General features: G+C 37.0%; 1 long non-coding RNA gene across 1 annotated transcript; it reads left to right on the plus strand.

Annotated features, from left to right (window-relative positions):
* Window positions 1-8,497: 8,497 nt before the first annotated feature.
* Window positions 8,498-9,317, plus strand: LOC103140451 (uncharacterized). The gene is made up of 2 exons (XR_476505.2): window positions 8,498-8,625; window positions 8,705-9,317. It is a non-coding gene; the product is annotated as an uncharacterized LOC103140451 (long non-coding RNA).
* Window positions 9,318-15,417: the final 6,100 nt, after the last annotated feature.

The following is a 15,417-nucleotide window of genomic DNA, read 5'->3' on the forward strand; positions in this document are numbered from 1 at the left end:
GGGGGGGGGGGGGGGGTTGTAGCTTTTTCAGGTAACGGTATGGAGATCTAAATGCAGACAAGATCAAGTCAAGTGTGAATAAACTGTTTTACTTAAAAACAGAAATGTAAAAAGTCCAGGGGGACCTAAAATAATACATCACAAGAGGAACACTAAGAAACAGGCTGGTGTGAATAACGGGATGATCTGACTGAAAAATATTTAAGCTAGAGAGTTAGCTGCTGCCTCAGGATCAGAATAACTTGCTGCAACCATGTATTGTGCTCTCTCAAAAATCCTGAAAGAGAATTTCCGATTATCAGTTTGTAAAAGTTAGACTCAATCACATTTAGGTTTTGCAGCAAGATAACATCGCAATAATCCAGAGCATAAATATGCCTCTGAATTAATTGCTAAGAAAATTCTAACCTAGATCACAGAGGACCCTCCACAGGTGGTTAATGCTCATAAATTTTCCAATGTCACTGGAACAATTTAAAGACCCATTGTTATTTATAGTAAATGCTTGATGGCAGTTCTTACCATCAAAGGTGGCTCAAACAGGCTGGGTAAAGAAATTGGCTAAGGGGTAATTGCTTTTTCACAAAGAACCAGGTTTGTTTGGACAGCCTTTTTTCTCTTAATAATTTAAATCCTCATTTGAAAACTGCATTATGGCTCTATTAAGGTTACTTTTGTCTGTGTTTGATTTATTTTTTCCTTTTTGTGAAGAAAGTAAAACAAAAACAAAAAAGAATCTGTTAGAGTGAATATTATTTTTTATACCTGTTTATTTTTCAAGTGTTTTTTTTTCTGGTTCATGCTAATGACAAATAAAAGCATGGTAACTCATTTAAACTGTTTCATCATCATGTCTGCTTAAAAGCAGAGAAGGGAGTATGCCTCAAGAAAAAGAAAATCTGTCAGAAGTAAACAAAATTAGTCTCATAAATAATAAACCAAGCAACAACTGTGCATTTTGTGCAGAAATAGACACAGAACTTACCATCATAGATAACGTTCAAATGAATTAAAAACAAATGACAAAAAGATGGATTTTTTTTTTCAGCTGCACTCTTATCTGTGTGTTGATAAGCTGTGTTCATTTTCGATTTATTAAAACGTGTGTAGATGGAGGTACACTCTATTCTCTGACGCTCATTAGCTATACGCTTTACCTCCCACACACAATGTACATCCACACACCCACATTCTTTTAAGGAGAGCAACAAAATAGCAGTGCAAGTCATTACTTACACCATCTTTAAATAAATTGCTGCAACGAGGAAATGATTGGATTTAATGTCGGTTCCTACGAGCAGAGAAAATCACAGGAGGCATGTTGTTAAATCAAGATGATGTGAAAACTTGAAAGATGGCCACCAATCCTAATACTCTTGCAATAAAAAAAAATATCTGCAATGGCATTTTATGAGTTTCTATTTTGCTTAACCTTTACTAGTTTCATGAATTGATGCCAAGGATTTATCACTCTTAGAAAACAAAATAAACAGCGGTGCATTCAGACTCCAACCTTGCAACATTAATTTGCGGGAAAAGCAGAGAGCCTTGGCAAAAGAATAACGGAGGGACAAGAAGTCAGAAGGAATTGAACCGAAAACAAATCAATGTAACAATGAGTTCTCGTTGTATTGAGAAGAGGAAGTGCCGCAATTCAGTTTTGTAGTTATGTGAAGAAAGGACACCACCAGATAGCATCCTAATGTGCTCTCAGATGTTCACCGAAAACAATACTCCTCTTTCATCTTTTCATTTCCAAATGTTGTACAAAATGACTGTTTTCTTGCACAAATTGCCGCTTTCTACTGAAAGCATTCACTACTGTAGAATCAATGAGTGGACCTTTATTCACTTGTGTAGTGAAATGTACTGTGAAGAATTAAGCATGACTCAACGACTCTCGACAAAGTTGTACCACATGTAGTTGTGAGAGAAACATTAAAGCTCCTTGCATCAGTTTTTGCCAGGATGTAAATAAATTCATTTGTTCAATAAATAAATAAATAAATAAAATACTTTTTTTTGTGAAATTGTCCTTTTATTTGTTGGGAGTGTTTGTGGGTAGTGGTGGTGGGGGGGGGGTGTCAAATCGTAAGTAATAGAGGTCTTGCTGACAGAAACTGTGTGCAAAGATCATCATTCTGGGATTGTTGGGGCTCAGTGTTATACATTGAATAAAGTAGAATATTACTAAAAAGCCCATTTATTAAGGAACTTTATCACAAAGTGAAACGCATTAAATAGATTAATTACACAGAGATGTATATTTGAAAGCCTTATTTCTGCTATTTATGATGGCTTTCCCCTTACAAGTAATGGAAATATGACATTGAAAATTTGAATTTTACATCACATCGTACTTCATCTGTCACATTTTCAGGGCAATGTGTAGCACACTGACATGTAAATACTAATACAGTGCTTTCATGTCAGTAGCAAGAGAGTCTTGTGTCAGAAATCATATATACTAATTACAAAACCCCAAAACTCTTGCTATACTTTTAGGTTTGACATTTCGTGCAAACATTTGGAAGTTTTCAATGTGCCTTCACAGTTTGATGGATGAGAAGTTGGAAGCAAATGTTCAAACTTTGAACATTTGCTTCGCTGATTTGCAACTGGCTTGAAGGTTCCTGATGCAGTCAACATTTCAAGCATAGCAAAGCTTTACGGGGTCAGGAAAATATAATACTGTACATGAATCCATAAACTAATTTTGTCAGATCAGGACAAAACAACCCAAAGAATATATCACAATGAATTTCTTTGCCAGTTGTGTACTGCTACATTTTTTTTATTTTTTTTGTTTGTAAATATTTTATGTTTCTTTGGGAGAAAGTCTGCATGGGTTGGATGAACTTTTGAAATATAGCTGTAGGCTGTTTTTGAATGAGCAGAGGAAAAATTATGCAGGTGCTAAGAGTTAATGAATAGAATTATTAATAATGAACCAAAGTCAAGCACATTAAAGCTTTGTTGTACTTCTTTTGGATTTGTTAACAACTCATATAAAAAAATGATTAAAAGACAGAACTCTTGATCAAATGGAGGGTTTTTTAAAAAGAAATTTAACAGATTAACTTCAGAGAATGGGGCCTTCTTATGGTCCATATCTTTAAAACATTCTTTCTCCCTTATCTTTTTCTTCTTTTTTACATCTTTTGATGCATTTGCAGATTTTAAGCCCTTTTGTGTTTAGTTTTCTTTCCAATCACACTTACATTTTAATCATCACATATTTCCCCTGCTGCTCGACCGCAAAAACAGTTAAGCATTGCAACATTTTAAATCTTGTTTTTGTGTTTAGTAAGAAACCACATACCAAATTAACTACTTTTGGGTAAAATCCACACTTTTTCAGTTTGTAATACAAAATAAAAATGGATGGACAAACATCACCCCAAGTGTGATGATTTCTTGCCAAATATTTTCAACAGGGATTGTATTGGTGCTGTAACCACACTGGTAGGTAAGCCTACTGTTAGAGATAACTAACAGTAGGTTAGTTTCTAATAAATATGTCGTTCATGCTGAAGGATTAGGTGACGGGATGTGAACTGTGAAATGGCATTTGACTAACAGGTGAATGTGCTGAACAGCTATTGTTGCGGTGCGCCTCTTTGTGCCAAACTGTTGACTCAAAAGTTATTCAGCAAACAGTCATTGACGTCTCCACAATGGGATTTGTCCACAAAAGCTCTTTTGTGAAAACACTTCCTGTTTATGGAATATGGTAGCCAAGTACACGAATCAAAAGTTGAGTGATACGAGCTTCATAGAGCTGCTGATTTCATTTTCCAGCAGAACTTGATAACCTGCCCACTTTTCAAAAACAAAAATCAATAACTGATATTGATGTACTGGATTTGCCATAAAACTATCACATTTTAAGATAAAATACATTTCAAAATAAAAAATAAAAAAAATGTATGCCCTCAGATGAGAGACACCAAACCCAATGATGTAGACAAACTGGATATTTCCTCAGCTTTACTACAGGTTGATCATCTGCATGTCATGCTACATTGATGTAACAGGATCCCCAACCAAGTAAACACTTGAAATCCATTTCAGTGTATGAAAAGAATCTATAGGAGTTTAGCTTTTTAAAATAAATAACCAGAAGTTTATAGAATTTCTTTTTCTTCTGAGTACTTTTATGATGATTAATCAGCCGATGGAGGCGCCTCCCAAATCTCTCTGTGGTGCCTGTGGTACATTTCAGGGCCAGGAGTGAGTGTGCTACTGTTCAAAGGATCACATCCATTCATGTCCTCAGGGGAAGACAGCATGCATGAGGATGTGGCTTGGCTAAAATGACTGAGGATTAGAACCAGGCGCCTCTGGCACACAAACCTGTGCTTCAGTTGCTGAATATTTCAGAAAAAACAGATTCAAGCAGCCTTCACATGACAAATGCAGAGATATGCAGTAAAATTCCCTCAACGCAGAGAAAGAAAAGTGTGGAAAAACCTTGACTTCACTAGAAAAAACACTGGGAGGAGTGTGATGTTTTTGAATTTTGATTTTCCTCTTTCCTAAAACTGCATCCGATCTGATCGCATATAAAAAAAAATAAAATAAAAATAAGAAACTGGATATGTTGAATCCGTGTAGTAAAGACTGTTTGTTGTTGTATCTTGCAGTGACTCATCTCTGTTACAGTATCTCTACAAGAAAGAGGGCTCAGTCTCTTGCAGTTAGAGGTGACATCGACTCTCCGAATCTGTTGCTGTGCCACTTGCTATTCTTCTGTGATGGCTTGTTTTTTTTGTTGTTGTTGTTGTTGTTGTTGTTGTTGTTGTTGATTTTTTTTTTTTTTTTTTTATCAAAACAGATCCAGATAGAAACAGCCCATTGGAACTGGGGAGAAAAGGAGATCCCGCTGAGAATGTGTATGTTTGTGTGGTGTGAATGCATCTATCAAGCTTGTGCTCTCATCTTGCTGGCTTCTTTCCATCCAGGTTCTTGGGGCAAAACCAAGGTGATTTAAAAAATAAATAAATAAATAAATAAATAAATAAATAAATAAATAAATAAATAAATAAAGAACAAAATGAACTAAAGACTTGGTTATACTTAGTGGAAAGCTCCAGGCATCCTGTCATAGACTTCACTTGGCTTTTGTAGTTTCATAAGTTTTGCTCAGATTACAATTCCTTTGTGAATGGTTCCTATAAAGCACACAAACAAACAAAGCAGAGTAATTAGGATATTCATTACAAGATCTGTGCAATGTACTCATTAATCTTCTTCCATTCATTTAATAGAATGCTAACTTAACTGTTTTAGCAGAGATAAATTAAAAGATTGATTACTGTTGCCATAGCAACAATCGAATGCCATGAGCTTACTCTTTGTACCTGAGCTCAGTTTGTTCACAAATACGTCTCAGCAAATAGTAATAAAAATGTATTTTTTTTGCCTGTTAAATGGCCTAGTACTGTATGGCAAACAGCACAGAATAGCATGGCTAAAAATATGAGTTTAATTGAGTAATTTGGATCTGCAATACCACACCAAACTATTTGCTGATCTTATAACATGAAGATGGTTCTAATATTTTATCACACTAGTCCCAAGAATCTCATCACTTCAGGGTACATGAAATAGAATGCAACACAGAAATGAAATATGCTATGTAATATAATGACTTCAATGAATATTAATGAACTCTTCAATGTTTTCATTATACCATGGTGATATGAATAAAGCAAAAGATTGCAACTCAGGAAAGACACATGGAATTAGTCCAGGGGGATTGGCTATGAAGAATTTCAATAAAAGAGGAAAAGAGAAAAAATTAATTAATCATGAGCTAACATAAAATCTATGTTTTAATCAACATATACCAAGAAATGCCTCATTGCTAAAGTTTAAATTTGACTTAAGAAATGTTTGCTATTTCATCATATTTCTTCTGTACCAAATCATCAGTCTTTTTTTTTTCTAAACTGTAAACAAAACAAAAATCACCTCTGTCATTTCTCTACAAATGGATACACTGATTATGCTTTGTTTTTTGTGTGCTATTTTTTTTTTTTTTCCATTTTTGCTCTCAGGACTCATCAACTCTAATAACTGTCCCTCCATAGCATGAATTGGTAATTCATGCTATGCACGGAATATGTGGTAAGCATCTTAATCAGATTCAGCAGATGCTGCTGTTCTGAAGTGCCGGTGTTGAATCACGATTAGCCTCTGACAAGTGGAAGAACTCTAAGGTGCCTGTTATGCTTCAAAACCTGTCAAAAATAGTGACACATTATGATTGGGATTTTTGTGTCATTGAAATGAATGCGTTGCTTTTCCCGAGCACTTCCTTCAAAACATGAACACTCACTGTATTCAATTTTTATGATAGGAAGACGGAAATGATTGAAGGACCTAGCAAGTCGATAACTTCAAACAAGTGGCGTCAAAGTTGTTGTGTCTTTTCTTAGCGGAAATGCTAATAAAATGTTAAAGAACAAGATGACATAAATAAAAACTACACATATTGAGTGTTTCTGCAGTACATTTATTAAGCGTAAAACATCAGGTCAGAGATGTTTTCAGGTTCAAAGGATTTAAATGTTGAAATGCAAAACAAAGAAGTACTTTTTGTTTTTTTTGTTTTTTTTAGGAAGAGTTTACTTTCAGCTCCTAAAAAAAGAGTGTCGTTTTTAAAGTCAAATCCTGCCAAAATCTATGAAATATTGCTTTTTTATAACCTGAACAGTTTTGAATAATGACATTAACTTGTAGTCAGTGTTGGTTAAATGAAGGTATCACAGTAATACCTTATGAACAGATGTTTACTGAGACAAGCAGCAAAGAAACTTTTCATAGAAGTTAATTTATATATACTTTTAATACAAGACAACCTCCTGCTGAGATTAGACTGAATTTTTTATTTTTTATTTTTTTGCCGTTTTGGGATAAATGTGCATCTCAAGCTAAGGGAGATGTGGATTTCTTGTAGTTTTTTAAGATGTAGGAAGTCTTACTATGTCTTCATAAGAAAGACGGACAGTCAGAGATACAATATCAGAGAGCATTAGCATTTGAGTTGTACAGAAAGCAGACACTCCCGCAGGAAAACATAACAGGCAGAATCAGGCAATACCAGTCTTTAGCTAATTTATCTGTGAAGCGAGTTGCAAACACATGAAACCCAGTTGCTATGGCACCAAGACATTGAAAGCAAGCATGATTCTTATGTTTAAAGATTTGTGAAAATCCGGGTTACGTACAATTAGTGTGAAGTCCAAGGAAAAAAAAAAAAGATGCTTGTGTAAATTGTACTGCTGCCACTCCTCAATAATCCATTACAACAGGTGTCAATTTAGATAAAAGGTAAAAAAAAAAAAAAAAAAAAAAGGGTGAGTGTAAATACTCTTCTCCATGCTCTGGTTAAATATTAGCACTTGAAAGCATTTTTGTTTTACACAGTCTGACGGACACTCCAAGTCTGAATAGAGGGCCCAGAAAAATCTGCACTGTTAGACATGGAGAGGACACTTCTTCTGATGTAAGAGTCTCTCTGAAACTCGCAACTAGAAGGGGTGTTATTTATTTTTTATTTTTTTTGGAGCAAGCATGTTCATGTGCATCGTCAGTGCTTATGCTCTCCACCTCAATCAGCCCGGAGGAGCTTGTTTGCAGGCCTCCTCTTTGATGTCTGATGACACGCATGTCGGTGCCATGTTATCGTCGTGACTCACGTTTAATCCAGTGCGAGCGTCTCTCTCTGCTTTGAATTCCCTTGAATAAATATTACAATATGAATGAGACCTGTTGTGCAGGAACAGAATGTGTCTGATTAGGGAAAATTGGTTTAAAACAAAAGGGTGGCAACAGCGTATGCACGTGTTTTCTTGCGGGCACAGGTTTGTGCAGAGAAGACCCACCTACCCCCCGCTTGGTGTCCACTTGTAAGTTTGTTAAAGTCTAATAAAACTGCCTAAGAAACCATATGAGCAATCTGCTGCTGCGGTAAGGGCCAGAACTTCAGTTTATACACTACGTTACAAACACAACAAGCACCACAGGGAAAGCAAGTCTTATTTATTTTGCATTCCATTATTTGATTGAATTCCTCCTTAGGAGATGCCTCTGGCAGAGGCACAAAGAAAATCCGCAACACAGCCCTGAAAGTCTCCATTTTTAAAACACAGAAAGCATGACTTTGTCACTTTTTTTTTTTATTTCAGTATTTTTGCTATGAAAAGGCAAGCTCAACTGGAGATGTTTCCATTATTCATGCAGAGTTTAACACAAGTAAATCCCTCTTTTCCATAAATCCAAATATTTCTATCAACTCTGGCTCTTGGCATGTTCTGTTTTGTATTTAACAAAATGCAAAGAAGCCACTATTTAATTAATTCACTGTTTCAGTTTGCAGATAACCGAAAGTTTTCACAACACGGGATGGAAGACAATTCTACTTCAGTGTGGCACTGTAGCATTTCCTATCCGAGTTGTGCAGGCTGGTGTGTGTGTGTCTCTCCTTGCCTCTTTCTTCACAGGGCGTTACTGGCAGGTGCCCTCCCACAGCTGCTGCTCATCAGGAACAATAAGGAGGAGCTTAAACTGTAGCAGATTCCCCGAGGCAGATGCCAGATTGTTTTGCTCTCGTGCATGGTAATCAGGCCTACCTTCTCTTGTGTTCTTTCCTCCCCGCGTGTCTGACGCTAATTCTTGCTGTTCTCCGTTTTTACAGGAAGAAAATCCGTGTTCATCCTCGGCTCACTCATTTCAGCGCACTGCTTCCCGCTGTTTGTCGGAGGAATACTCCCCAAATTCCTCTGCGTGATTTTCTGGTTGTCCTGCTGATTTCAGCTGTTTGGATCACTCCAGCAACTTACCGATCATCACTCACTTCCCATTCCCTCTGGAAGAAAACAAAGGAAAGCTTTACTAAAACACAGTTCACTTCAACCTGCTGATCTTTGTAGATATTCATCTCCTCCTCAAACAGAGACAATCCATCAACTACAATATCTCATTTTAATTCTTTATTTTCTTTGTCAAACAATAAATACTTACTTCTCCTCCTTGGCGACAAACCGGAATCCTTCCAAAATCCCAGAAGAACCGCCAACTTGTACACTGTTGTCATTAGACCTTTCAAAACTTTATGTTGTGTCCATAATTGTTGCTGGAGCTGAAGGAAATATTCAAACAAATATGACATTTTCATTTCATTGTCCTTGACAAATTATTCGTTACTGGAATATTTGAAATGGTAATCTTTAAAGGGCATCAAATTGAGTGAAATTCTAAGAATTGTATGTGCATTAGGACCATTGGATATTCGCCACCTTTAAGACCCATTTAACCAAAATGAATCTATCATAAATATTTTTTTTGGTCATTTGATCAACATTTAATGTTTTAACAGCATGAAATAATGTCTTTATCACAATGGTAATATGCGCAGTACTTTGCAAAAATGTTTGATCACATCACATTTGCAAATTTCAGTACATTTGGAATGCTATGCGACAGACCAAAAACGCACTTCTGCATTATTTTTGAAAACGAAGAAAAAGGACCTGTTTTCTTCAATTATATAATTTCTGAAAAGTGTGGCATGCATTTGTGTTCAGTCACCTACTCTGATACACCAAAATAAAATAAAAATTAAATTGCCTAATTTATAAATAGATTCCTCAATGATTTCTTATGAGCATCAAATGGCCCCTGTAAGACACACTGGACGTGTCCAACTGAAGTGTGAGGAAAACCTCCGTTTCTGTGGCTTTTAGTCAAATGGTGTTATTTATTTATGCCATCAGGGAGCATAGCATACCAATCAGAAACGTATGGTAAACAAAATGACGTTTTCTGACTTGCAATTGATGAGACTGAGTTAAACATCTCTTTATATTTTTCAACTGAAACACAAATCTTTTCTTATTTTTTTTTTAGAACAATGGTTTCAGCAGAAACAGCTATGAAAGCTGGAATCAAGTGGCACTTCCCTTTGTGTTGAGTGTTGAGCAGGCCTAAAAAGAACTGTTGTGATCACTTTCATTACGATAATTATATACTTCTCTGTGTTAGACTAGTGCATAAAATCCCAAGAGAACACATCAAAAGTATGTGGTTGTAATGTGACAAAGTGAGAAAAAGTTTATTTTGCATTAGTGCTCCTGCAAGACCCTGAAATTTCTTGCTATCCAGAAATCCATCTGTGTTTTGTGTCTGCACCTCCCTGCACAATCCTTTTTATAACCACAGTTGGTCCACGCCAATCCCACACTACTCAGCCCACTTCGCACTTAAAATGGACTGCTGGGCTGCTGGGCCGCAGCGCTCCGCAGCATGGTCTCATTGCCAGCTCAGGCAGGTTCAATATCGCTCAAAACGAAGAGCAAAGCTTAAAATGAATTACACATTCAGCCCAGGAATTATTCAGTTCATGCACTCCTGTTATGTTCAAACAGTCAATATAAAAAGCTTCTGATAGCTCGCACCCAGAGGGCCAAAAAGATTTGAATTAATTGCTATAAGAACTAAACTAGTGAAAATTGGGAGCTAAATGGCTCCCCGTGGAATGTGATCAGGGAACTACTGTTATCGTACCACTGCAAGAGTATCTCTAATGGCTGGGTGCAGTCGCTACCCATAGATCATTCTGTCCCTACTCACGCATGACTATATTGTTTCAGCGTTTTCTTAAGGAAGCCTGTAGGGTCCATTAGTCCTTATTGATTATTTAATTAACCGGATCACAATGTGCTGAGTGAGCACAATCATGAGGGGTGAGCAGTCCCATTAATTAAAAGATGTCTTCATGTGGGAGACTGGGTGAGCGTATGTACAATAAGAAGATGCTAAAACAAAATGTAATGTTTATTTTTTCCTCTATAGTACTAAAAAGTGTCTTTTGTGAAGGAACAGGGGCAGGGAGGGACAGGTAATGAGGTTTTGAACCTCTGCCTCTTGACTGGGTTTGGCTCCAATCCTGGGCTTTGCCAAAACCCAATAGAATATCTTCTTTGCCCCCAGTAAAAATTTCCCAGGGCAAACATGAGCCAGTTTTAAACAAATACATTGAATGAGAATCCACTTTAAAGTTCACTAGGTAAGGCAAATATACTTGCATAGCACATTTTCATAAACAAGTCAATTCAACATAATGTTAGAGCTACATGACGCTGACCCACTTAGAGTGAAATATCAAATAAAAATGCTTACCTGCATCAATTGACATGAGTGAATCTACTCCTGGCGTCCAACACTTCCTAATCCACTTTAAAGTACAAATTAAAGGTAGTGACATTATTTAAAGATTCAAATGTGTCAGTACTTAATGGATTAGATTATATCCTTGAAGTCTGCAAAGCAAATGAAGTAAAGCCCACTTGAGCACCGAGGAAAGATACCACACGACAAGTGGTTTTGGTAATGAATTCTCTTATCCTGCAAACTAATTGCTGTCATTACGTCGGTTGTGATTTATTCTGAAAATTGTAACTTCAGCCTGAGAACATTTTTTAATTATATTTTTAGAAGGCATTTTTTGCCAATAAGCGATTATAGCCAAAGTTTGATAAACATAATTTTATTTATGTAGCATCAGTTCAAAATGTAAAAAGGTACTCCAGAAGACCAAAAGTTGACAAGTTAGTCTCTGTTATTGAGTATGTAATTCTGAAAGGACTTTAAAAAAAAGTCAGCCCCTAACCTTTTTTGGGATCAGCATGAGGATTTTTATCCAAAAGAAATGCTCTTCCAGAAATCCATCTGCTCTGGGAATCCAAAAGGATCCGACTGACCTCTTAACACCTCCATGCTGTGGGGTTTCTCTGACTTCTCCAGAGAGAATCCATGGAACAGCAGGTGAAGTTAATAATGACGTCACAACGGATAATACGAGTTTGGCTTAGGTTTGCTTTGATTCATGCAAGGGTAAGGAAAAAACAAAAACAAAACACTGGACATCTACTTGTTAGCAGAAGCTTTCAGTGATGTGGCAGATAACAGAAGACTCCAGAGCGTTTAAATAGAGCAAATCAGAGGTTAGTGAAATTGCACGGATTGCAGCAGAGGATGATGGTGCGGTACAGTGGAAAACAGACAGACATCAAATCATATAAATATTGAGAAGTCCAATTTAATCCTTATGGTAGAGAACTTTCAAAGTCCTATCTATCTGCCTATCTGGAAACTTTATTTTTTTTACAGGAAGAAACCTCCAGCAGAACCAGGCAGAGCAAGAACTATCTGCCCTGACTGGGTGTTGAGAGGCCAAGAAACACAGTTCATGTCCTGCATGAAAAGAAATTAAATATTGTAGATTATATTTGACTAAACTTAGCCTTAACAATAAGATCATAAACAATGCCACAAGATTTAAAGCAAGAGAGAACTGTTACATTTCTAACTTCCTGTATCAGTCAGCTGTGCTCCAATGCTAATGTACATTGTACATTGTTAGGAGAAAAATGGAAGATTGTTTTCTTGACGTTGTTGTCGTTGTTTTAGTTTCTTTACTTGCAAAAAAAAAAAAAAACAGAATTTACTTTCTTCAGCCATTCAGTGGACTCACAACATTTTACCTGATCTGAATGAAGGGAATATTACTATGATTAAAAAGGGAAAAGATACCAAAAAACATATATAAACATAAATCCATTATGACAGAAATCCCAAAATAAAAACCTTCAGAGCAAATAAATCTATCTGGTACAAATACAATTACTTGGTGCTTTACTGTTTCCTCTGTCGACCCTTTTAGTGTTTGTGTCTGCTTCAGTATCCGGTTTGCATGAAAACATATCATTTGTCATCATTTGGACAGGAAGGGGCTGCCAGACAGAAGCAATTCCAGCCTTCATCACAGCTCTCCGATCCACGGGAAATTTATATGCACACGGCAACAAAGCGCGGACAAGCAGATGATGATCTTCAAAGCGCAGAGGTCATCGTCACTATAACTGCTTTTGTGTGCATTAACAAAGACATGCGAGATGGGCTCTCCGTGCAATGACTCAAAGGAAACATTTATCACTTTTAATAGGTGAAAACCTATACATGTCAGCAAAAAAAAAAGTATAACAACTTTTGTCCTTTTGTGTTTTCGAGTTTCAGTCGCAACTAAAGACAGTGTGTTGTTTGCAGTTAAAGAAAATAATTGGACATGTCACTTTTTTTCACCCTAATTAAAAAGATTAAAAGTCTGTTAAATACCAAACAAATGCTCAGTGATGTGTGGGTTTTAACTGTTGGTGAAAATACAGCCATCCTCACTGGATGACATTAAAGCATGAATCTTCAAATGGTTCATCCTATTCCCTTGGCTATCTTTCGCAGCTACCTGCCTACTGGAAAAATCCAACCTCTTTGACTGGTTGCTCTTAATCTGTCAGAAACAAAAACAATATTTCTTACTCTTTTCTTGGATCAAGAGATCAACCGGGCACACCCAGAAAAGTTCCCAAAGCCCCAGCATGGTGCCGTGTATCTGTAAAAGAGATAAAGGATCATTTGCGTGCTTTAATTGAGATTCACGGTGGAATTTGGAGCGGCATGTGTGGATGCATGTGTGTCTCCAGAGAACACAAATCAGTCAGCTACAGCTCCGTGCGCCTGTGCCTGTGATGTAACTGTGGGACATGTACGAATGGAAGGACAGACGGACGGAGACACCAACAGGATATAAATAGATAATGAGACCATTTGTTTGAATTGGTTGTTCCACTTCACTTAGCGTACAGATGATTGCCTCCACATTGCAGTGTTCTCTATTGCCAGCAATCTTAAATAATGTCCTAATCTACCATGTTCCAGCCTGGTGCCCTTGTCTGATCCGTTACACTTCACAATGTGTGGCTCTATGTAATCATACAAATATGTTGCGAGGTATGAATTTTCTCTATTTAATACATGCAGAGAATATGTTTTTGTTATTTTTTTCCGTGTTGGAAAATATGAAATATTCACATGAAATATAAGACTAAAGTCCCATAAGAAGGAAGGAGTTGTTTTTAATCTGTGTAGTTACAAGTCAGTAATAGCAAATTTATTTAATCCCAGAGACATGAGGTCATATTTAAGTTAAACAAATATCTACCTTTGTAATAGATGCCTTGTATATATAGAAATATAATTTGCTGAAGATATAATTCTTTTTTCTATTTTTATGTTTATGCATATGGCAGATGCTATTATCCAAATTAATTTGAACACAAATATGTAACAATAATGTTAATATAAGAAGCTAAAAATTTGTCACCTAGAAGAAAGTACGTGATCTGTGTCTGTTGAACTTATCAGCATCAGCATTACTCCAATTAAACTCCATGTAGGGTCTTTGCTCAATGTTAAGTACAAAAGATTGAAGTAGTTTGAATTATTTGTCATTGTGTCAGATGGAAACCGAAAGAATCACAAATTTCACGTGAAAAACAAGACTAAAGCCCCTATCACCGATCTGCCAGAAACATAAGACGTAGCAAGAGTCCCTAAGAGGGGAACCTGGATTGACAGGAAACCTGGAGGACTGAAGTGATAAGCAATGGCAGGAAACTTGCGGGGTCCTGATTAGACAAGACTGGCGGTGATTCTGAGACTGACAGGACATCGGCAGACTCCAAGCTGAGAACAGAACCACATGGAGCCTTTGGTACAACCTGGAAGATGGACGGATACAATGTCTACATTCTTGCAGAATTTGACGTGCAGGACAGTAATGTCACTAGGTCTGCAAGAATTTGTGGCAAATGTAAGCTCAAGATGTCAATACTTGAAGGAAAAGGGGAAAACTGTGGCACTGCTCCAGTAACAAGACAAGGCAGCTTCATTTGGATAGCACATTTTCAGCAACAAAGAAATTCAAAGCTGAAGCATTTCAAAGCTTTGCATGACGTTATTATGGTTGGACCTAAAGAAATCCGATCTGGATGTAGTGAAGGGCTCAGACTTGAATCTTCAAAGACAAATATAAAGAGTTAAAATATCAGCCTTATGTCACCTGAAGAACATAAATAGAATAAAAGAACTAACATCCAAATAATATCTAGAGAAACCCGCCTATGCGTTTATCTTCAGTCGCATTGATTACTGCAACAGTGTCTTCACAGGTCTGCCTAAAATGTCAGAGAGCTGCAGCTGATCCAGAACGCAAAAACTGGACGTTAGATCTGGGGAGATGTGGTCTGTTTTCCTAGTTTTAGTCAGAACGGGAGCACTAGCTTTCAGGATCAACTATACCTGCCTGATTGACTTTTCAGAAATGTAGCTGATAGCGAAAATTCAACCTGGAAGACTCCATCACCTCCGTTCGCCCATCGGCGTTATGCTCATCTCCGACCTCAGCTCTGGACCTCACCCGGCATGTCCAATCATCAATCAAGCTCAGCATAAAAGGATCCACACCCAAGCCGTCGGCCGCTTCCCAGCTGCATTCAACCCACCACTGCTCCT

This window comes from Poecilia formosa, unplaced genomic scaffold, assembly GCF_000485575.1.
Source record: "Poecilia formosa unplaced genomic scaffold, Poecilia_formosa-5.1.2 Scaffold71, whole genome shotgun sequence".
Classification (NCBI taxonomy): Eukaryota; Metazoa; Chordata; class Actinopteri; order Cyprinodontiformes; family Poeciliidae; genus Poecilia; species Poecilia formosa.